Source organism: Panthera tigris, chromosome B3 (genome assembly GCF_018350195.1).
Source record: "Panthera tigris isolate Pti1 chromosome B3, P.tigris_Pti1_mat1.1, whole genome shotgun sequence".
Classification (NCBI taxonomy): domain Eukaryota; kingdom Metazoa; phylum Chordata; class Mammalia; order Carnivora; family Felidae; genus Panthera; species Panthera tigris.
The window spans coordinates 111,018,446-111,043,740 of NC_056665.1; the positions used below are offsets into that span (position 1 = coordinate 111,018,446).

Genomic DNA, 25,295 nt, shown 5'->3' on the forward strand with positions numbered 1-25,295 from the left:
ATAATTGCTTATTAATACCAGATTTTGTTTTTTTTTTTTCCCCTTCCAATTCTTTGGGATTTTTTTATGTAGATGATCAGATCATCTGTGAACAAAAGACAGTTTGATTTTTTCCTTCCTAATTTGTATATCATTGATATCCTTTTCTTGTCTTATTGCATTAGCTAGGATGTCCAGTGTAATATAAGTAGGAATTCTGAAAGGGAAAAGTCTTAAGAGGGAATGTATCTAGTTTCTTACTGTTAAGAATGATATTTGCTGTACATTTTTTATAGATTTTCTTTATCAGCTTGAGGAAGTTCCTTTGTATTCCTATTTTGCTGTGAGTTTTTATCATAAATGGGTGTTGGATTTTATGCATTCTTTTTCTGCATGTATTGATAGCACATGATTTTTCTTGTATTGATATGTGATTGATTACATTAATTGATACATTAATTGATTTTTAAATATTGAACTTGATTTATATACTTGGAATAAATCCTATTTGTGGTGCATAATTAGAATTGCTAATATTTTTTGAGGGTTTTTTTGTATCTGTGTTCATGAGAGATATTTGTAGTTTTCTTTTCTTGTCTGGGTTTAGTATTAGGGTAATTCTGGCCACATAGAATGAATTGAGAAGTGCTCCCTCTTATACTTTCTGGAACAGGCTGCAGAGAATTGGTATTACTTGCTCGTTAAATGTTTGGTAGAATTCACTTGGGAAATTATCTGGGTATGAAGCTTTCGTTTTTGGAAATTATTATTTATTTATTCAATTTCTTTGATCGTTATAGCCTTATATGGGTGATCTCTTTCTTCCTTCTGTGAGCTGTGGTAGATTGTCTTTCAAGGATTTGTTCCATTTCATCTACGTTGTCAAATTTATGGGACTTGAATTATTTATAGTATTCCTTTATTATCCTTTTAATGTCCATAGGATCGCTGGAGATGGAACCTCTTTCATTTCTGATATTACTAACCTGTGTCATCTCTCCTTTTTTCTTGAGAAGCCTAAGGGTTTATCCATTTTATTGATCTTTTCAAAGAACCAGCTTTTTTAGTTTTGTTGCTTTTTTTCTCTATTGTTTACATATTTTCAATTTCACTGATTTCTTCTCTGATTTTTATTATTTGTTTTCTTCTGCTTAGTTTGGATTTCATTTGCCTTTCTTTTTCTAGTTTCCCATGGCAGAAGCTTGGGTGATTGATTTTAGCTCCTTCTTTTAATATATGCCTCCAATGGTATATACATTTTTCTCTGAGAGAGAAAATACAGTGGTGCATGTTGCATCCCACAAATTCTTATGTTTTATTTACATTTTTACTTAGATTTAAATATTAATTTCTTGAGATGTTTTCTTTGACTCACATGTTACTTATGTATGTTGTTTATTTCCAAATATTTGCATATTTTCTAGCTATCTTTGTGTTATTAATTATTAGTTTAATTCCACTGTGGTCTGAGAGCCTACTTTGTATGACTAAGGTGTGTTTTGTGGCCCAGAATGTAGTCTGTCTTGGTAAATGTTCTCTTTGAGCTTGAGAAGAATGTGTATACTGTTGTTGTTGGATAAACTAGTATATGGATGGCAATTAGATCTGGCTGAATGATGGTGCTATTCAGTTTAACAGTATTCTTACTAATTTTATGTGTTTTGGTTCTGTCAGTTACTGATAGAGGGGTGTTGAAGTCTCCAAATATATGGTGAATTCGTGTATTTCTCTTTGCAGTTCTGTTAATTTTTACGGCATATATTCTGATGCTTTGTTGTTAGGTGTATACATATAAGGGAAGTTAGATCTTCTTGAGAATTGACCCTTTGGCATTGTGTAATGCCCATCCTTCATCATTGACTGACAGTCTTTGTCTTTTTTTTATATTTATTTATTTTTGAGAGAGAGAGAGAGAGAGACACACACACACACACACACACACACACACACACACACACACACACGAGTGCGAGTGGGGGAGGGGCAGAGAGAGAGAGAGACACAGAATCTGAAGCAGGCTCCAGGCTCCAAGGTGTCAGTAAAGCTGGACGTGGGGCTCAAACCCATGAACTGTGAGATCATGATCTGAGCCAAAGTTGGCCACCTAACCAGCTGAGCCACCCAGGAACCCCAATAGTATCTGTCTTTTAATTGATGTATTTAGACCATTGTTGTTTAAGGTAATTATTTGTATACTTGGATTTATATCTACCATATTTTTAACTGCTTTCTATTCCTTGTCTCTGGTGTTTCTTTTTGTCTTCCACTCTGTTTTTGCTTTCTCTTGTTTCAGTTGAACATTTTATATAATTTCATTTTTTTAAATCATATCTTAGTATATCATTATACTTACTTTACATATTTTTTAGTGGTTACCCCAGAGTTTGTAATTTTACATTTACAACTAATCTAGGTTCACTTTTATGTATGTATGTATGTATGTATTTATTTGTTTGTTTATTTTTGAGAGACACAGTGTGAGTGGGGGAGGGGCAGAGAGAGGGGGAGACACAGAATCCGAAGCAAGCTCCAAGCTCCGAGCTGTCAGCACAGAGCCTGATGTGGGGCTCAAACTCACGCACCATGAGATCATGACCTGAGCTGAAGTTGGACGCTTAACTGACTGAGCCACCAAGGCATCCCTTTAATTTTTTTTAATGTTTATTTATTTTTGAGACAGAGTGAGAGAGAGAGAGTGTACGAGCAGGGGAGGGGCAGGGAGAGAGAGAGAGACACACACACACACAGAGGATCCGAGGCGGGCTCTGTGCTGACAGCAGAGAGCCCGGTGTGGGGCTGGAACTCATGAATCATGAGATCATGACCTCAGCTGAAGTCAGATGCTTAACCCAGGCACCCCTTGGTTCAGTTTCAAATAATAGTATATCACTTCATGGGTAGTGCAGGTACCTTATCACAGAGTATTCTTAATTCCTTTTTCTTGTCCTTTATAACATTGTTGCCATTCATTTCATTTATCTATAGGCTGTGATCACTGGATATATATTGTGCTATTATTATTATTTTTAACAAATTGTTATTTTGTTAGATCAATTAAGAATAAGAAATGTAAGATTTAATTTTACCTTTTTTGAAAAATTTATTTATTTATTTTGAGAGAGAGAGCACAAGTGGGAAAGGGGCAGAGAGAGAGAGAGAGAATCCCGAGCAGGCTTTGCACCACCAGTGCAGAGCCCAGTGAGGTGCTCGAACTCACAAACCATGAGGTAATAACCTGAGCTGAAATTAGATGCTTAACTGACTGAGCCGCCCAGATGCCCCTACCTTTTTAAAAATTGTTTCTCTAATTTCTTCCTTTTTTAAATGTTATCCAAATTTTCTGACCCTTTGTAATTTGTACTTATAATGCTTTGTAGTCTTCCTTCCTTCTGAAGGACTTTTTAAAACATTTCTTGCAAGGAAGGCCAGTAGACCTTCAGTTCCCTCAGTTTTTGTCAGAGAAAGCTTTTATTTCCTTTTCACATTTGAAGGATAATTTTCCCAGGTACAGAATTCTAGATTGGTGGTTTTTCTTTTAACACTTAAAATGTTTCACTTCACTCACCTTGCTTGCATGGTTTCTGAAGAGAAGGTTTGATGGAATTCTTATTTTTCTCCTGGCTAGGTAAGGTTTTTTGCTTTTTTTTTCTCTGATTCTTTTCAGATTTTCTCAGCTAGTTTTTTGAGTTTTGTTATGATATGCCTAGATGTAAGTATTATAGTATTTATCCTGTGTGGTGGATTCTGATCCTTATGGATCTAGTTTATTGTTTATCATCAAAGACATACTTTTTCCCTTACAGTGTTGTTGATTTGTGGCATTTCTTTTTTCTTAGAGTTTCCATTTCTCTGCTTACACTACCCATCTGTTCTTGCATGTTTACTTTTCCCATTACTACCCTTAGCATATTTACCATAGCTATTTTTAAACCCAGTGATAATTCTAAAATCTCTGTCCTACCTGAATCTGGTTTTGAGGCTTGCTTTGTGTCTTCAGAGTACAGTTTTTGCCTTTACAATGCTTTGTACATTTTTGTTGATAGCCAGACGTGTTATATTAGGTAAAACAAACTGAAGTAAATAGGCCTTTAGTTTGAGGTTTTATGTTTATCTGACAAGGAGTTAGGCTGTGTTTACTATATGCTGTAGCAGCGGTTTCAGAGACTAAAATTTGTAGTGTTTTGTTTTTGGCTGTTCTGCTGTTTTTGGGTTTTGTAGAGAATCCTTTAATAGGGTCTGAGGCTTGCAGTTCTTTTATTTGTGATGCTCTGTTGTTGTACAGGAGTTACATTGATGTGGTGGTAAGGGATCAGATTAGGTCTCAGTGATTTAGTGAACTCGATTTGGTTATCTCTTACCTCATGTTGAAGGGTAGAGGGGGCTGGAGTTGGATATTTCCTTTCCCCTAGGTTTGTTAGATACTGTAAAACCCTGGTTGGTTAGGCTCTATAAAATTCCAGTTTGTTAGGCTTTATTAAAATTAGTTTTCTTTTGAGGCAGACCTTTTTAAGAACAGAGAGCTCTGGGCATATTTCAGGATGGTTACTTTTCCCCTCCCCCTTGAGGAAACGACATTTTTCTCAGATCTTCCCAGTGAGAACCTGATAGGGTTCCTGGAGGTAAAAAGTCAAGAAAATGTGGGGACTTCTCAAAGACTGTGTTCCCTCTCAGTTTTTCACCCTAAGCTAGTTGACACAGAGCCTCCAGCAAATTGTCAATTACTGTTTAAAGTATTCCTGTTGATACTGGCTCAGCTGAAGGCTTATGTTCCTGGGCTTCTGCATCTCCCACACTGTGATTTTCTGTATCTGCCTGTCTGTCTCTCCAGTTTTCAGGGTAGCAGTTTTCCCTCTGAGCTCAAATCTCTGATGGAGCTGAGTCGTCATTTTCATTTTTCTCAGGTTTTTGTTTCTTGTTTGTTTTTGTAGTGAGAACAGAAGTGATGAACTATAAGCTTTTTATGTCAGATCTGATTGAAGATTATTTTTGACTCTTTCTGACAACTTTGTAATGGTAAAGACTTGGTATAATATCCTCTGTCTGAGTTGACAGTATTTTGGAATTTGATTTCCTTCTGGCATTAAGTTTGCACCGTTTGAAATGATGTATTCTAACTTACAAGAATGAGTAAAGGACTTTTTCAGAGGGAAATTGGTCTTAGGACTGATACTTGTTATTGGGGAAATGACTTCTTAGCCTATTTATTGTTCTTCTGTTTGCAAGTATAGTTTGGGGACAGTGACAAACTTTGTTTCCTATGTTGGTAGTTAGAGTTTCATTTTTATCTTAAACCATACAAAAAACACTTCATTTTTACAGCCTTTTGGGGCATAGGGTCATGTCAAGTTTCACTAATTTGCACTTGGGATAATTATACTGATGATTCTGGGATGGTTATTAAAACCTTGTGCTGATACTTTGGATATATGGAATTAATTAATTGGATGACTCACTTAGATTGGGTGTCTTAATTTAATTATTACACTGCCCACTAATTATTTTTATGAGCAGAGAATAGGGTAATAATGTTAATCCTTACATTTTCTGTGATGTGGTAAAACAGTTTAATGCACATCATGAATTTAGTGCTTAGATATCGTGAATTTAGTGCTTTGTAGAAGTATGATATCTTGGTAGAAGTATGAAAAGAGAAAGTGTGGTAAGTTATATGTAAAATGTAGTTTATTTTCTTTTGAAAAATCTTTACATTAAAAAAGTCAGTATATGGGGCACCTGGGAGGCTCAGTCGGTTAAGGGCCCGACTTTGGCTCAGGTCGTGATCTCATGGTTGGTGTGTTTGAGCCGAGCGTCGGGCTCTGTGCTGTCAGCTTGGAGTCTGGAGCCTGCTTCAGATTCTGTGTTTCTCTCTTTCTGCCCCTACCCTGCTCATGTTCTATCTGTCTGTCTCTCTCTCAAAAATTAATATTTAAAAAAAGTTTTTAAAAATCACTATATTTATATAATTCAAGCAATGGTTCTTCTTAAAATAAGATAATCTTCCTTAATCCCACAGTTTAATTTTTTTTTTTTTAACATTTATTTATTTTTGAGACAGAGAGAGAGCATGAACAGGGGAGGGTCAGAGAAAGAGGGAGACACAGAATCCGAAACAGGTTCCAGGCTCTGAGCTGTCAGCACAGAGCCCGACGCGGGGCTTGAACCCACGGACTGTGAGATCATGACCTGAGCTGAAGTCGGATGCTTAACCGACTGAGCCACCCAGGCGCCCCCTTAATCCCACAGTTTAATATGACTATAGTTACTGTGTGAATGTATGTACCTTTTTGTTCTTTTTCATATATAGATTTTTTTTTACATAGTTGTGATCATAATTTCTTTTTAAATTTTTTTTAATGTTTATTTATTTTTGAGAGAGAGACACAGTATGAGTGGGGTAGAAGCAGAGAGAGAGGGAGACACAGAATCTGAAGCAGGCTCCAGGCTCTGAGCTGTCAGCACAGAGCCCGATGTGGGGCTTGAACCCACAGACCGTGAGATCATGATCTGAGCCAAAGTCAGACACTTACTAACTGAGCCATCCAGGCGCACCCATAATTTCTTTTTAAATTTGTGCTTTTTATAGTTACTAGTGTTTTCACATTCTGCATCATTGTGTTTTTAATTATAGTTTTTTTTGTTTTTTTTTTTTTAATTGAATGATGTAGTTGGATTGGTCAGACTGAGCTGTGTGTACATTTATTTAGCTTTTCCATTGCTTTTGACTTAGCTTTTGCATGTGCCTTTTCCTTGCCTGGATTTTCAGAAGTCTCAGTCTCTCTGTCTTTCTCTTCCTTTTTCTTTTAAAGACTATTTTATGTTTTTTTCCCTGGGGCTAATTAACTTTTATTGGATCTTGGAAAGTGTAATTTTTTTTTCTTATGTGATTAGAAAACAATGCTTTAGGACTTATATTGCCACAATGATTCACATTGTTCTCTTCTAAAAATTGAAATTTATAACTAGGTGATAAAAATGATCTCCTGGATGTGTCAAACTTGGTATTCTAGACTCTCATACTTAGGTTATAAATTATATTTAGTCAAATAATTTAATATTTTATGTTGTACTTACAAATTGAATTTTCCTTACTGATTATATATTTGTGGGTGTAATTTGATGTCTGTCAGGATTCCTTATTAGATTTTTCTGCATTCTTCTGACTTTTCCTCTGCCCTATCATTTGTGTTTAGGGCTAAATTGGGTCTAGCCTTTTGAATGGAAAGTCAGTAGTAATAGAAACTTCTTAGAAACATTTAGTGAGTCTGATGATTCTGAAACCACTTCTTCACCCATAAAAGCTGTCAAAGGATTGTTTTAAGACCTTCTATACTCTGTATTCCCTTCTTGCTTTCTAGATTAGGCATTTTATAAAGTATTTACTTTTTTTACTCTTGTCATCTTCAAGGTATTTTACTATGATTAAAAATATCATTTTTCTTTTTTTTTAAATTTTATTAAAAAAAATTTTTTTTTTAACATTTATTTATTTTTGAGAGAGGGAGAGACAGAGCATGAACGGGGGAGAGTCAGAGAGAGAGGGAAACACAGAATCTGAAACAGGCTCCAGGCTCCGAGCTGCCAGCACAGAGCCCGACGCGGGGCTCGAACTCACGGACCGCGAGATCATGACCTGAGCCGAAGTCGGACGCTCAACTGACTGAGCCACCCAGGTTCCCCCAAAATATCATTTTTCTACTGAGATGTAGGTGACCCAAGGGAAGGAAAAGATCATGCAGAATTGTTGGGATCATTCATTAAAAAAATTTTTTTTAATGTTTTATTTATTGTTGAGAGAGAGAGCATGAGCAAGGGAGGGGCAGAGAGAGAGTGGGATACAGAATCTGAAGCAGGCTCCAGGCTCTGAGTTGTCAGCACAGAGCCTGACGCGGGGCTCGAACTGACAAGTGGTGAGATCGTGACCTGAGCTGAAGTCAGATGCCCAACTGACTGAGCCACCCAGGTGCGCTGGGTTCATTCATTTAAAGGCAGTAAAATTCTGTAATTGAAATTTGTTCTCATTCTTTGTGATTTTTTTTTTTTTTTTTTAGGGAAGATAGGATTTAAAAAATATATATATCACTTAGGAATATCTGAATTGGTGTGAGATTTAAAGTGATGTATACAAAGGTGCTTATCATACTTCTTTCTATCCTTACTGCCTTCTTTTTTCTATTCTTGCTTTCCCGCCCTTTCTCCAACAAATGTAATGCACAATTACTATGAGTTTGGAACACAAAATGATTAAGACCCTGCAGTTCGGAAGCTGATAATTTAGTAGGTGAGCGGGAAATGTAAGTTAATAGTTGCAATGTAAGAAGCCCCCTAATTTCCTATATAATAATATGTTCCCCAAAATGTGTTTGAAAATAAATATTCACATGGCAGAGAGGTAGGAGGTGTTTGGGTATTTTATGGGGAGTTACTCCACAGAGCCAAATCTGTCATTATAAAACATCGAATTCTAGTTTCTGGTCATGTTGTCTCTTGGGACCAGGAATCCTAGTTAGTACACAACATCAAAAGTATCTGAGTGGGATACCTGTCCTTGGGCTGAACAAATGGATCTTGGGCCCAACTTTGGCTCCTTGTAGAGAGGGGTGCAGCCTCTGGAATTTGAGCCCTGTTACTGGAATGGTAGGTATATGAAGCTGGGGGGAAAAGGATCTTTCTTGCCCTGCTGTGACAGTATGACCTGGGTGCTTAAAGGATGCTTCCCACTCACATGTTTGATCACCTAGGATGTCTGTTTGCAACTCAGCAATTTCTATAGCTCTACACTGTCCCAAGGGAGAAATCAAGAACTGTTGGGAGTAGGTCTTGGGAAGAGTTAGGCCAGACAATAGGACACTGGCCCTGCAGGATTTTATAATGAAAGCTTTAGTCACCCCTTCACCCTTACCATTCCAACTTTTATGTGTATGTGGCCAAGGCTTTGTCTGTGGTAGGACAGGGAAATAAGGTAGGGTGAGTTAATTTATTTTTTCATCATAGGCCAGGATAATATTTTTGTTTATCTCTACTTCAGTGAGGCCTGGCTTCAAACTTCTTCTAATTCCTTAGCATTGTGAGCTACCAGAACTTCATGAAGTAACTCAAAATCATTGATAAAATGATATCTAAGAGACTGAATTTGGTGTTCTGAAGGTAGTTTGAGGGAATCAGTCTGTAACGTGTGAAATGTGTTGAGTTGTATGAAGTTTAGTCCTGGTCTACTTACTGTGGTAAATACAATTGACGTATTTGTAAAACTCAGTAGTAGCACATGGGGAGGAATAATAAATTGTGCCTAGACGGTAATTAGAGGGTTTACAGAGGAGGGAATACTTGAACTTGTTAGTAAATGGGTGGCTTCAAAAGTAGATCTAATATGAGGCTCCTGGGTAGCTTGGTCGGTTAAATATCCCACTCTTGATTTTGGCTCAGGTCATGATTTCACAGTTACTGAGTTTGAGCCCCTCATCAGGCTTGCAGAGCTTGCTTGGGATTCTCTACCCCCCCCCCCCCCCCCGCCCCCTGCTCATGCATTCTCTCTGTTTCTCTCAAAACACATAAATAAACTTTAAGAAAAAATAAATAAAAGTAGATCTAATAGTGGAAGTTTCGGTCTGATAATGCTGATATCTTAAAACCTTACTCAAATCAGAAAGAACTTGTGTCCAGAATATATTATTTGGGACTGAGCTCTCTTGAATATCTTTATACATCAATTCTTCATATACAAACTTTAGCAGCTTCTAAGCTGCCCTTAGTAAATTTTCATTGTGAATTACACATTAGATGATTGAATGTTTTTTAAGTGGAATAACCATTAACTGAACGTTAAGATTCAGGTACTGTGTTGAATGCCAAGGCACCCACAACATACAACATGAATTAAAGTCTTAAAGAAGCAAAAGGCCAGAGGAAAGACAGAAATCTCTAAAATTGTGACAAATAGGGAATTGTGCTCTTAAAAGTGTGCTTTTGAAAGAATGGGGAGGGAGTGATGATATCCTCTGAGTGGAGAATTAGGGAGTTTGAGAATGATGCATCTGATGGAGATGACAATTGAGTTGATAGCAGAGGTACTTTTATTGTTTTTTAATTTTAAATTAAACATTTTTTAAAATGTTTATTTATTTTGAAAGAGAGAGTGAGAGAGACAGCGTGAGCAGGGGAGAGGCAGAGAGGGGAAGAGAGAGAATCCCAAGCAGGCTCCACAATCAGCATGGAGCCCAGTGTGGGGCTCTGTCTCAAGAACTGTGAGATCATGACCTCAGCTGAAATCAAGGATGAGACACTGAGTCGGATGCTTAACCAACTGAGCCACCCAGGCACTCCACAGAGATACTTTTAAAGCTAAATTTCAAGTACCTGGTCTCTGAAGTTTAACTCTAGACTTTACTGGTTAAGTTACAATCTCCCATAGCATTTAGTTACATATCTATACAATGGAATTACTTTTTGTTCTTTTTCTTTTTCTTTCTTTTCTTTTCCCATAGCATTTAGTTACATATGTATACAAAGAGATTTACTTCTTTCTTTTCTTTTTTCTTTCTTTTCTTTCTTTCTTTCTTTCTTTCTTTCTTTCTTTCTTTCTTTCTTTCTTTCTTTCTTCTTTCTAAAACTTACTTATCTTGAGAGAAAGAGCACATGAGCAGGGGAGGGGCAGAGAAAGAGGGAAAGAGAGAGAAGTAGGCTCTGCACTGTGAGGGCAGAGCCAGATGTGGGGCTCAGACTCATGAACCATGAGATCATGACCTGAGCTGAAACCAAGAGTAAGATGCTTAACTGACTGAGCCACCGAGGCATCCCGAGAATTACTACTTTTAATAAGGACCCTCAGGTTTTGTGTGGTTCAAACCAAAAATATATTTTTCTTGGTATATTACATTTACTAGTAATATTACTATAAATATGACTGTACTATCACTACTGCTGTTGTAAACTACTTCTGTCATTACTATTAGTACTTCTGTTAGTACAATGTTCTAATGGTATTACTCCTTGTCCTCCTCCTCCTCCTCCTTCTCCTCTTTCTGGGTAATACTTGTTTTTACTAGGAACCACTTTAAGTTCTTTTTTTTTTAAATTTTTAATTAAGTTTTTTAAGTGTTTTTATTAAAAAATTTTTTGAATGTTTACTTTTGAGGGGAGGGAGGGGCAGAGAGAGAGGGAGACACAGAATCTGAAGCAGGTTTCAGGCTCTGAGCTGTCAGCACAGAGCCTGATGTGGGGCTTGAACTCATGAGCTGGGAGATCGTGACCTGAGCTGAAGTTGGATGCTTAACCAACTGAGCCACCCAGGCGCCCTGTTGTTTTTATTTATTTTTGAGAGAGAGAGAGAGAGAGAGAGAGAGAGCAAGTGAGCAAGCAGGGAAGGGCCAGAAAGAAAGGGAGACAGAAGATCTGAAGTGGGCTCCGTGTTGAGAGTGGAGAGCCCCATGTGGGGCTGGAACTCATGAACCATGAGATCATGACCTGAACTGAAGTTGGATGCTTAACCAACTGAGCCACCCAGGCCTCCCTAATTTATTTTTTATTTTAAGTAATCTCTGTGCCCAGCATCGGGCTTGAGCTCACTACCCCCAAATCAAGAGTCACATGCTGTACCAACTCAGTCAGCCAGGTGCACCTACTTTAAGTTCTTTATAGTTTTGTTTTATTCTTTTGAGTTCTTTACAGTTTTAAGATGGGAGATAAGATCAACTTTTAGGAAGGATTTTCAAGGGTATTGATTGAAAAACAGTGACTACTTCACGAAAACTTAATAAAATTATCCCCATTTTCAAAAAGTATTCTGATAATTCTAAGTTCTAGTTAGAAGGGTTATCCTATGTTATCTCTTTCATAATGTTTCTTGGTAAGTATTATTATATGCGTGGTAATAGGATTGACTTTTATGATTAGATTTATTCCAAATAAAAATTATTCCTAAATATGAAGCTTTTTTCTACTTAAGTATGTGCTTTTTTTGTTGTTGTTGTTACTCTTGATATTTCCCTGGACATTCAGGTTAGTCAGGGTGTTTGTGTGGTTTAGAATTGCTGTAGGGAGCATAAGCTATAGAGTAAGGCAGGTATGGTCTGATTCCTGACTTGGATACTAGCTAGGCTTGGGTAGTTCACTTAGACATTTAGTTAGAAGACCAGGTTTGTAAAATGTTGAGAGCACTCTAAGGGTACTCTGTGATACTCAAATGCTTGAGAGCTCTGATTGTTCCTTGTCTTTCTTTTTGGTCAGTAGAGGTTGGAAGTGCATTCACAGTCACAGAAATCTTTGTACGTATGGTTACTATTCTGAAAAGAGACATTCTGTCTTCCACTGTATATAGTTATGTATCTTAGATACTTCAGTTTTTAGAGCAACAGTGTTACTATGGTTTAGGGTCTGAGTTACTGGCTTGAGGAAATTTGATATAGGCAACTTCAGAAGAGAAGATAAATCTCATTTAAAAAATATTACTTACTGTGCTACCAGTTAGTAGTGACTTGTAATATGGAAATATTCTTAAAAATTCTAGGAAATGGGCACCTAGGTGGCTCGATTGAGTGTCTGATCTTGATTTTGTCTCAGGTCATGATTCTAGGGTCTTGAGATCAAACCCTGTGAGCCCGCTTGAGATTCTGTCTCTCTCCCTCTGCCTCCTCCCCGGGTTTGTGCTCTCTCTCAACAAACAAACAAACAAGCAAAATCCTAGGATAATTGTACTTTTATGATGGTTTATTACGTGTATTTTGTATTTTGGGAGTTTTAAAGGGGAAGGGGATCTCTTAAAAACATATTGGATTCTTTTGCACATTAATAAGTTACTTGACAGTTTGAATAATTGTAAATGAAAGTAGAATTGTTATTAATTTAATTTAATTTTATTAATTAACTAGGCTCCACACCCAACCTGGGGATTGAACTTACAACCCCTAAATCAAGAGTCCTGTGCTCAGGACCGAGCCAGCCAGGTGCCCCGGAAGTAGAATTTTCATTTTATTTAATTCTAGATTCTAGAGGACGCTTTACAAAACATCTAGTCAGTCAATTAGTAGAGTGGTACTTTTTATACTTACTGTTAAGTTAAAAACTGGAATTTGTAGAGTGATAATATTCTACATGACACTTTATCAAAGAGATTGTATTCGTTGACAGCTTCATATAAACTCTTCCTGATCACTCAGTGTAAAATAAATGCCTAGTTTTTATCATATATTGTGTATGACACTTTATGTGTGTGTGTACATGTGTTTGTATTTGTTTATTGAGTATTTTCTTACCAGGATGAAAGTTCCATGAGTTTTTTTTTGTTTTGTTTTGTTTTGTTTTTTTAATCAAAATATTTATTAGATGCTTAACTGTACATGGCCTGAGTTGTGAATGGGCTTTGTGAAAAGCTTGAGTGCCTGGCTAAACCCAGGAAAACTGCCTCCTTTTCGTGTTCACAGAGCAGCTACTGCTGATAGTTGGGCCAGTCCTATGGCCTGCAAAGGAGCGGATAAATATACCAGAGCAGGATTCTGCTAAATTGGAATGGAGCCAGAGTTAAGGGTGCTAAGCCAACCCTTCCAGCCAACCCTTCAAGATATATCCTGAGCACCTAAAATAGCACCTGATACTTAGTAGGTGATCAATGAATATTTGATGGAGGATTTTTCTATTTATTATTTATTTATTTATTTATTTATTTATTTATTTATTTATTTATTATTTGTTTTTGAGAGGAGGAGTGGCAAGGATCAGATTTGAGTGAGATATAAATAACTTCAAGTTATTCATTTTTTTTTTTTTTTTTTAATTTTTTTTAATGTTTATTTTTTGAGAGAGAGATTGACATAGTGTGAGCATGGGAGGGGCAGAGAAAGAGAGGAAGACAAGAATCTGAAGCAGGCCCCAGGCTCTGAGCTGTCAGCACAGAGCCCGACGTGGTGCTCGAACCCATGAACCGTGAGATCATGACCTGAGCCGAAGTTGGACACTCAACCGACTGAGCCACCCAGGCGCCCCATTAAGTTATTCATTTTCATAAAGACTATGCTGGGAAAGCATATTTGCATAGTGAAGGAATACATTTCAACGTTTAAAAAATGAGAATTAAGAACTCATTAGTTTTAAGCCTTGCTAGTTTTCATCATTGTAACCTGTTAAAGGAAAATAGAAATTGTGATAATTAAATTAAAAATTCAAGAGAAATTTTGATTGGTAGAGTGATAATATGTTTGTAATAAAAATTATTAAAATTTTAGAAAAATTGCATGCCATGAAATCTCCAAAAGTTAAAAAGTCAAAGTAGAGTGAGGTGTGACGCCTGCGGAAGTCCCTCCAGCCGAAGTATCGTGCTGTGGTGAAGAGAGATGGATTTGTCAATCCTGGAGTTGAGGTTCTGCCTACCTGAGGCTGCTGCTGTGTGGAGACCCTGGGTGAAGCCACCATCAACATATCTGACTAGGAGGCAAAACCTTCAACTGAGGACTTGGGGGATAAGAAAGAAGGAAAATACATTAAACTCAATATTGGATAGGATAGCATTGAGATTTGCTTCAAAGTGAAAATGACAACTCATCTCATGAAACTCAAAGAATCGTACTGTTAAAGACAAGGAGTTCCAATGAATTCACTCAGGTTTCTTTTTGAAGGTCAGAGAATTACTGATAATCACACTGCAAAAGAATTGGGAATGGAAGAAGATGATGTGATTGAAGTTTATCAGGAACATATTATTAGTGAAGTTACCTTAAATAAAGTTCCATAGGGTTTAATTGTCCTGCTAAATAAATCTTATTACTTTGTTATGTAAAGTTATAATGATTGATTTAAGGGATTATGAATGAGTCATCAATGCTTTTCTCTTGCAGTTAGTGATTTCAAACCTTTTTTGTGTTGGTAGCAATGAAAAATTACTTAAGTCCTCTCTGGATGTGAAGAAACTCAAAGTTGCCTTTGGTTGTATCTTCATGGAATGTGAGCGGTAGATTAAATTGTCCTTTTACTAATATAAACACAAAAAGAACTAGTCTAGATTTTTTCTAGGCTTGTATGTCATTTACAGTTTTTTTCCCCCTGAAGATGTACTCCTCATTTCAATACATGTTAAAATTGATGAGTATACTTAAATATGTTTTAGTGGGCCTCCTCATCAGTCTTACTAGCCATATTTTAGTGCTCTCCAGCCACATATGACTAGTGATTGTTATATTGGACAGTGTAGATATAGAACATTTCCTTCTTGCAGATATACCTGATATAGACATTTTTTCTTACAGATTTTAATGATCCAGGTAATTATGATTTTTCAGGTAAGATTCTCAGTATTTTTTGTAAGACATTTGTACTATGAACTATATGTTGATTATTATGTTATATCATGGATACTCCACTAATTTTTGTTATTCTGTTTTAAAATGTCATTTTTATCTAATTTTGAGACTAGCTTCCATTTTGTAATATAATTTAATGGGAAATTTTGAGATAGTAACTAGAAATTGTCCTTACAGGTAACACAGAACATTAATCTTGTTAAGTGAGGTAATGAATAGAACTGTGTGAAAATTCATTTTAAGGCTTTTACTATCAGTATTTTAGGAATGTGGAGCTTTTAAAACAGCTCTTCTAGCTCCTAATGTGTTTTCATTAAACATGATAATAATGTATTTGTCAGTATAGTACTGGGCTTATAAAAGTTGCTGATTAGATGTTAGTTCTTTTAATACATAGATTTGATGCATAGTTCCCAAACTGGATGATTGTAAGAATTCCCTCAGGAGTGTTTTTTAAAAATACAGATATCCAAGGCATATATATTATATAACATATGTATTAATGCATACAAAGGATTTTGTGCAATTATTCCTTAGCATTAACTCCTTGGGATAGAATTGTTGGCTCAAAAGATTTGAATTATTGTTTAGATTTTTGATTTATAGTAACAAATTCCCTTCAGAAAAGTTGCACCAATTTTTTCTCTACACTGGGTATTATTCAACTTTTAATATTTCTCAGTTGATTAAAAAATCTCTTGTTTTAGTTTGTAATTGATTGTGAGTGCAAGTCAGCATTTTTCATAATTTTTTTAATGTATTTTGAGAGAGAGTGGGGGGGGGGGATGGCGAGGAGAGTGCGAGAGGGGGAGAGGCAGAAAGAGAGAGAGAGAGAAAGAGAGAGAGAGAATCCCAGGCTGTCAGTGCAGACCCTGACAAAGGGGGCTTGACCCCAGGAATCCTGATCACAACCTGAACCGAAATCAAGAATTAGATGCTTAACCAACTGAGCCACCCAGGTGCCCCTGCCTGTTTTTGCTATCTGTTCTTGCACACACCTAAGCTTCTTAGTTTGATCAGCAGTAAGCTGAATGATAGGGATAGAAGGCAAGACTAAGAAGAGGAATTGGTGTTCAGAAGAGTGGGGTGATTTTGGTTATTGTGCCTGGTACAGATAGGTGCAAAAATGTTAAATCTATCACAGATCTACAAGATTCTTGTACATATTTCCATCCATTGTCTCATAAATGGTATCTTTTTGGAATGTTCCTTTTCAGTTTGAGAGTGGAGGAATTGGCTTTAAAATTTTCTTATATAAAAAAACCAAATATTTTGCTACTGTTATTTAAAAACCATTGATTATATTTGTTTCTGGTTGTTATTGGAATCAGTTTGAAATAATGCCATTAATGATGCCATCTAACACAACTATTTCTTTTGATTTCTTGCCTATGTGTAAATATGATATGGCAGAAATTCTTAATTTTGGGGACTTTTTATCTTTGTGTCAGTAGTGCCTCATAGTATCTGACCCTGTAAAAGAAAACTCATTTCCTGTAATTACAACACTTCTGACACTAGATGTGTGGGTTTTCCACACCAAGCAACTCTTTAATTCTCTGAGGATACCAGTGAGTAGTTAGCACAGGCCCCAGAGGTTAGAGGCTCAGTCCCACACAACTACCCTTCACTTTGGATGCTAGTTGCAAACAGTGGGTAGCTCACACTTCTGTCTGACTTGACTACAAATTGGGAGGGGTCCCATGACTTCCTCCTCAGGTTTTTTAATTGGCTATTATGACTCACAGAACTCAGAAACACTTATGTTTACCATCTTATTACAAAAGATATAATTAAAGATAACGATGAACAGCAAGATGAAGAGCTACATAGGATGAAGCCCAGAAGGATCCTTGAGTGCACAGCTACTGGCACATGGATGTGTTTATCAACTTGGATGCTCAACCCTGTATTTGGTAGGGGGTTTTATTGCACAGGCATGATTGGTTATTAAGTCAGTGTCCAGCTGGACACTGGAGGATAAAGGGTGGGGGTGGAAGTTCCAAGTTGATAATCAGGGTTTGGTTTTCTGATGACCAGACCCTATACTGAAGCTATCCTGGAGCTCACCAAGAGTAGCCTCATTAGAACCAAAGATGTTCCTGTCAGGAAATTTCAAGGGATTTAGGAACTCTGTGTAAGTGGTGTGTGTCCCTGTGGGCCGTAGACAATTGTGTTCAGTCTGAATGGGGTCTTGTAGAGGGATTATAGGTGCTGGCACTGTCAAGAGCCCTTCTGAATACTGGGGGGCTCTGGTTTCCACGTGCAGAATAAACTGTTGACAGTTTATTATCAGGCTGAGGCTTCAAGGTTGCAGGAGGATTGTGTTTTTTCTGAGTGATTGGGACAGCACCCCACTAGAAGTCCTCACCTACATATTCCATACTCCTTCCCACCAAGTCCCTTCTGTAAACTGTTGGAGAGCCTCTTTCTACTTCACTGACCCTTGAATGTCCTCTACTGAAAAAGCTTAGCATGGTGCTCGTGTTAAAGGAGGAATACTTAAAGGGATTTTGTTGTTTATCACAAAACATACCTTGAAATACTCATTCAGAACTGAGGGGCAATAAACTGATAACTGACACATATGGGTAATATGGATATCCATTTGGATGGATATGGATAATACCCAAATTTGTTTACACAGTCACCTGTTGATGGACAGTCTGAGTTCTTTCTAGTTATTGGCTCTTAGAACTAAAACTGCCATGAACATTAATATATAGGTTTTTGTATGGACATATATTTTATTTTTAAAAATTTTATGTTTTTATTTATGTTTGAGAGAGAGAGAGAGAGAGAGAGCGAGCACGAGTGGGGGAGGGGCAGAGAGAGAGAGGGAGACACAGAATCAGAAGCAGGCTACAGGCTCTGAGCTTCAGCACAGAGCCCAGCACAGGGCTCAAACTTGTGAACCACGAGATCATGACCTGGGTTGAAGTTGGATGCTCAACCAACTGAGCCACCCAGATGCCCCTGGACATATATTTTAATTTCTCTTAGGTAAATATCTAAATGTGGAATGACTGGATCATTTAGTAGGTATTTGTGTAACTTTTTAGGAAGTTGCCAAATAGTTTTTCGAAGTGCCTGTGCCATTTTTTGTTCTTGCTGGCAGTGTGTGATAGTTTCTCTATATCTTATCAACATTTGGTATGGTTATTCCTTTTAATTTTAGCCATTCTAGTAGGTGTAAAATGTTACCTACCTGTGTTTTAATTTCCATTTCTCTAATGACTAGTGATATTGAGCATCATTTCTTGTGTTTATTTACCACTTGTATATTTTCTTTGGTAAAATGTGTGCTCAAATCTTTTACCCATTATTTTAATTGGGTTGTTTTCTGATTATTGAGTTTTGAATGCTTCCTATATATTTTGATTCTATGTTTTGCAGAGGTTTTCTCCTGGATGGTGGCTTATCTTTTCATTCTTTTAACAGTCTCTTTTGAGGAATAAAAACTTCTAATTTTGATGAAAGTTCAAGTCTATCCATTTATTCTTATCTGGATCATGTTCTTGTTTTTGTATCTATATCTAAGATATAGTTGCCTAATGCAAGGTTATAAAAACTTTCTCCTAAGATATCTTCTGGAAGTTTTATGGTTTTAGGTTTTATGATTAGTGGTATGATGCATTTTGAGTTAATGTTTTTTATGTGAAGTGAAAATTGAATAAGGGTTTTTTTTTTTTTTTTTTTTTTTTTTGCATTGTGATATCCACTTGTTCTGGGACCATTTGTTGACAGGCCATCCTTTACACTTTTGCCTAAAATCAGCTGATCGTATATGTCTGGGTTTATTTCTGATTACCTAATTCATTACTGATCTCTTGCCTGTCTCAATGCTACTACTATTTTGATTCCTGTGGCTTTATAAGAAGTCATGAAACCAAGTTGTGCTACTCACCTAGCTTTTTTCTTCTTTTTCAGTGTTATTTTGGCTATTGTGCTGGTTATTGATTTATTGCATCTTAGCTCCAGATTTTCCCTTTTTGCCTATTCTGTGAAAATGGATCTGGCTTTTTTAGTATTTTTCTTTTGCCAGCTGGCATAGTGTTGGGCTTTGTCAATAGAGAGTGCTGCAGAGACATTGCAGGAGGAAAAAGTTTTGCTTCTTGGTTTCTGTGTGCTTGCTTGGCAAGCTCCAGCAGCATACTCAACTTCTCTAGAATCAGCCCACATGGCTTCCTTAGTGTACAGTTCTTGCCGTATGTGTGACTTTACTAGCACTAAGCTTCTTTAGTGCTCAGAGGGCCGCAGTAACCCAGCAGCCAATGACCCAAGGCTAGCTTCTCTTTGTACCTCTCGTGTGGGTTTGTAGCAGAATGCCTTCATGGGACGCTGCCAGATAAATGGTTTTTCCTAGCCCCCTTATGAATGGATTTCTGCCAAGTTTCACAAGGCAAATTTCCAGCAAGTTCTGCTGGCATGGCACCAGAATGACTTATCTGTCATTCAGTGAGACAAGGCTATGCTTTCTCCGACAGGGTCTGATCTCTGCCCTGTAGAAGGGCACTCTTGTCTCAGCCCTAGGAGGTGTTAGCTGCTCTTGTATTCTTTCGTATTCTCTTTGCTTCTCACTAGTTAATTGTTGTTACACCGAGCCCTGTTATAGTTAATATTCTTTATACTTAACTTTCCCTTTTCAAATTTCCTTGTGACCTCTCTTTTCTGATTGGATCCAGAGTGATGCAACTGTTCTAGGTTTTTTTACATTTCCATCTGAATTTTAGAAGCGGTTACTAAATGTCTGAAAAAAAAAAGCCTACTGGGATATTCACTGAATCTATGCATAAATCTGTGGGAATTGCATTGGAATCTATAGATAAATTTGGGGAAAATTTACCTCTTAACAGTAGTGAGTCTTTTGACCCATGGATAATGTATCACTGTTTATTCAGATTTTCAGTTTCTTTCAGTAGTGTTTTACGGTTTTATTATACAGATTTTTCCCAGATTTTGTCAGATTTACCCCTAAGTGTATTATATTTTTTATGTTCTTATAAATGGTATTGTTTTTGTTAAAAATCCCACTTTTGAGTTGTTCATTGCAAACATATGGAAATGCAATTGGTGCTTATATCCTGCAGCCTTGTTAAATTCATTTTCTGGCTCTAGTTTTTTTTTTTGTTTTGTTTTGTTCTGTTTTTTTTTTTTTTTTTGGCAGATTCCATTGGATTCTATGTAGATAGTCATGTCTTCTGTGAATGAAGAGAGTTTTACTTCTTTAATTCCACTCTGGGTGCCTTTTATTTCTTTTTCTTTGCCTGACTTCATTGGCTAGATGCTCTGGTATAATGGTAAATAGAAATGGTGAGAATGGATATTCTAGTCTTCTTATTTTAGGGGGAAAGCATCTATTCTTACACAAGTATGATGTTAATTATAGATTTTTCATAGATACCCTTTATTGGATTAATTAAATTTGTTTCTATTTCTAGTTTGCAGAGACTTCAAATCAGAAATGGATATTGGATTTTGTTAAAATACTTTTTTGTGTGTGTCTGTTGAGATGAAAGTTACTATTTTTTTATGTTTTAGCCCTAGATAATGCAAGTATCTGTTATTGTGCACAATTTTGTTATTTTTCCCCCCCAAAATGACCCTCTCCCCATAAAAAAAGTCAATTAATTTGCATGTAGAGTACCTGGGCTTAAAAAATATTTTATGTGCAATATTATTTCTAATTGGTTAAAACATACACTCACTAATAACAGTGGAGTCTAATTATTGAACTGTGATATGAAAAAAATAGAGAAAAATCTGAGAAGTGTCCAGAAAATATCTACTGAAGAATTGTGATTGAGTACAATTGTTTTAATTCTGAAGTTATGTTCAGCATTACTAATGGGAGACAGTTAGCTATAGGATACTTGAGGATCATTAGTGAGTGCTTAGGAAGAAGTAAAAACAATAAATGAATTACATGAAGAAAATTTTAAAGCATAGAGGCTTGCTTAAAGATAAAAAAAAGCAGTAAGTAGACCTAACAGAACACAAGGGGCTCAGAAGAATGCAGTTGTTTCTTATAGAAAGTACTTGGAGTTAAAGCAATGTAGCTGGTGGTTTTGGTGAAGTGGAAAGAATTGCCCTGGGATAATTGGATTTAATTCCTGTACTTACCACTTGCTAACTGGGTAAGTTTCTTAAACTAAGTTTCTGATTTCTCATCTGTAGAATGAACGTAAGAATATCCCAAGGGTTGTAATGAAGAATAAATAGAATCAGTTACATAAAAGTGTATAGTAGTGTAGTTAGGTGCTTAATAAATGTTTGTCTTTATTATATTTTTTAATGACCAGTGGAAGCTTTTCTATTCTGTTGCCTATTTCCCTGGTGATTATATTTAGTCACAGAAATAGTGCCCACAGTTACCTTGAAACCCATCAAGAAAATAAAAAATGAAGCCAATTCCTGCTGCTTTGACCTTCTGTATTTTCATAGTTTCAAAGAAACCTATGAGCACTGACAGAGCTGACAGAGCACTGTCAGCATAAGACTGTATTAGAAAATGCTCTGAAAGAAAGTTCTAACTTGAGGAAGAATGGCAGAATTTTTTATAGGGCATTAGCAGGAGGGGTTAGGCATAGTTTGGGGGAATAGTTGGTCAAGGATTGTTCTCAGAGAATTGATTTTGTAGAGTAGCAGCCATTGGACAGTTTGGATTTTATCAAGAATTTTAGGGAGAATCAGCTGTGGGGGTCAAGGACGTGAGTGGACCAATGGCAAATTCTCAGGTTTTTAGTGTCTGCACAGCAGATTTTTCTATCATTGGCTCTTGCTGTCTTCTCCCCCTCTACCCCTGCCACCCTAGTATAAGGGCCCTTCCATTATCCTGGTCATGATTTTAGACAGCTTCTAGCTCTTGATCTTAGAGGTAATATCTTTATGAAACTATAAAATACAAGGAATTAAGTATTTCATAGAGCTGGAAAGTTCTTTCAGTCTTTTCTTCCTGCCCTCTTTGCATTGTGTTTTGGATTCTGTTATGTAGCTGCTCTGCAGTAGAGGAAATGGTAACGTATGATAATGAAAAACTTCAAAGTAGTTTGAAGGCTGGAAGGGAGATTTGAAATGCGGGGAGATTTGAATAAGGTTTTGCAGCAGCTATTTTAGTTGATGACACATCTTCAACTTAAATTGTAATTCATTTTTTTTTTAAAGTTTGCCTTATATTTCTGTGATGATTCTAGTAGAAGTCAAATGAAATTATTTTTGATAGCTGGTTTGTGAACGTTGGTATTTACAGCCAACCTTCCAAAGCCTACCTTGGCTTTCAGGGAGCTCAGCTTGTGACTAAATGGATCATCTCTTCTCTTGTATCTATTTAATGCATTACTGGTTTCTAGCAGCTGATACTTAACATTGTTCATTCTTGAGTGTGGTGCTTCATGTGATTTCTTTTCCTTTATGAGGTACTTTTTGACTATAGGTGGATCCATTCTCCTGTATATATAATCTGTGCTTTGAAATTAAATTATCCTTGTCCTTTTTGAATACATATCCTTTTATTATCTGATAGTTTGCTCTTGCTTTGTGGCTTCCTGGGTCCCTTTTGTAATGCTTACTTAGCTTTTAATTTAAATACAAGATTGCCTTAGTTAGCATCCAAGGAAGACTTTGGCCTATTCAGACATTGAGAAAATATGAATATTTGACCACTATATTTAGGATTATTGGGGCTTTTCATTCTAATTTTTAGAATATAGAAAGTGAGGCAAGTTTCTTATTTTTTCCTAATCAAGCTCACCATAGACCTTGTACTTTTTAAACTGGCTTGAATGAAAAAAATACATCTATGAAGAATGGCATATCTGCTATTTCTACATGGATGTACTTACCATAACTGTGGAAAATATATTTGATTTACTGTGAAGCTCTCAGGGTAGATGTTTAAGATATAATCAATATTTTAGTATTTTCATGTATAGTTAAGCACTTTCCGTAAATTATGATAATGTTATTTATGGTTTTATTTGTTCTGCAAAATATCACAAAAAGTTCCATAATGTGGCTTTCTTTTTTTGGTATTCAGAGGCAGTTAGATAAGATTTATCTACAACTAAATAGTACATCACTGGTGAGAATCTTTTCTACCTATTATTCTACTTTTTAAATCTCATTCTCTTCCACTCATAACATTTGGTGATATGATACAAATGCCACTGTCATAGCTTTCTTTAATTTTCTGGAAAGTATCTTTTATAGTCTCCATATCTTTAAATCTTGGGAACTCTGAAAAGCTTCTTTATCCTTTATTTCTTCTCAAGAAAATACCTTCATTTACTCTTGATGTTTTTGTAGAAATTCCTGCTACCCACAGATAGAAATAAAAACATGCAATGTAAAATCTCAGTCATTTAGAGCATTTTAAAAATTAACAAATCAATTATTTAAAAAGTTCCATAGATTTTGATCTTTTTTAGTTTTATTCTGCGTTATTGAAGTATAATTGACATATATTGTAAAATATTTAATATATGCATAATGGTGACTTCATATAGTCTCTCTTAGTACTTATATAATGCAGTATTATCAACCATAGCAATCATGCTTTACATTAGATCCTCAGACTTTATTCATCTCATAGCTGGAAGTCTATACTCCTTTACCACCCTCTCTCTCCCTGTTTCCCTCATCACCCAGTCCCTGGCAACCACTTTTCTACCCTCTGTTACTATGAGTTTGATTTTTTTTTTTAATTTCACATATAAGTGATACCATGTAGTATTTTCTCTCTGTGTGACTTATTTTACTTAATATAATACTCTCAAGATTTATACATTATGTTGGAAATGGGAGGATTTCTTTTTTTCCTCATGAATGAGTAATGCATTATACACACACACACACACACACACACACACACACACACACACACACACCACATCTTTATTCATTCATCTGTTGATGGACACTTGGGTTGTTTCCATATCTTGGCTATTGAGAATGATATTGCAGTGAACCTGGGAATGCAGGTATCTCTTTGAAATCCTGTTTTCATTTCCTTTGGATGTATACCCAGAAGAGGGATGTCTGGATCATTTGGGTAATTCTATTTTTAATTTTTGAGGAAAACTCCATACATTCTCCATGGTATGCTGCATCAGTTTACAGTGCCACCAACACTTGTTAAAGCACTTTTCTTTTTGATGAGAGCCATTGTAACATGTGTGAGGTGATATCTCATTGTAGTTTTGATTTGTATTTGGTGATGACTAGTGATGCTGAGCACCTTTTCACATACCTAATAGCCATTTGTAGGTCTTCTATGGAAAAAAATGTCAGTTTTTTTAATCAGGTATTTTTGTTTTGTTTTGTTTTGTTATTCAGTAGTATGAGTTCTTTGTATATTTTGGTTATTAACCCGTTATCAGGTATATGGTTTGAAAATATTTTCTTCCATTCCATAGGTTTCCTCTTTATTTAATTGGTGATTTCCCTTGCTTTGCAGAAACTTTTTGATAAAGTCCCATTTGTTTGTTTTTGCTTTTGTCACTTTTACTTTTGGTGTTTTGAAGTTGAAAACATCATTGTCAAGACTGATGTCAAGGAACTTGCCCCCTATGTTACCTTCTAAGAGTTTTATCATTTCAGATCTTTAATCCATTTGGAGTTGTTTTTTTGTCTGCAGTGTAAGATAGGGGCTCAGTTTCATTCTTTTGGCTGTGACTGTCCAGGTTTTCCCAGCACCATTTATTGAAGAGACTATCCTTTTCCCATTGTATATTCTTGACTTGTCAAATATTAATTGACCATATATGCATGAATTTATTTCAGAGCTCTCTATTTTGTCCCATTGGTTTGTGTGTGTTTTTTTTAAGTTCATTTATTTTGAGAGAGAGAGAGATAGTGAGGGAGGGGCAGAGAGAGAGAGAGAGAGAGAGAGAGAGAGAGAGAGAGAGAATCCCAAGCAGGCTCTGTGCTATGAGTAGAGACGCTGACACTGGGCTCTGTCTTGCAAACCATGAGATCATTACCTGAGCTGAAATCAAGAGTTAGATGCTTAACAGACTGGACCACCCAGGTGCC

The 25,295-nt window shown here is 36.3% G+C and overlaps 1 protein-coding gene across 8 annotated transcripts in view; it reads left to right on the plus strand.

Moving 5' to 3' along the window:
• FUT8 (fucosyltransferase 8) overlaps window positions 1-25,295 on the plus strand; it is a 308,716-nt gene that overhangs the window by 55,642 nt on the left and 227,779 nt on the right. For 2 of the 8 annotated variants that reach the window (XM_042989928.1, XM_042989927.1), the window contains exon 3: window positions 15,210-15,242. The exons of 5 other annotated variants lie outside the window; for them this stretch is intronic. The gene's annotated coding sequence lies outside the window, so the exon portion shown is untranslated. The remainder of the gene's footprint in view (window positions 1-15,209; window positions 15,243-25,295) is intronic. One more of the 8 variants, XM_042989929.1, reaches the window with a different exon arrangement.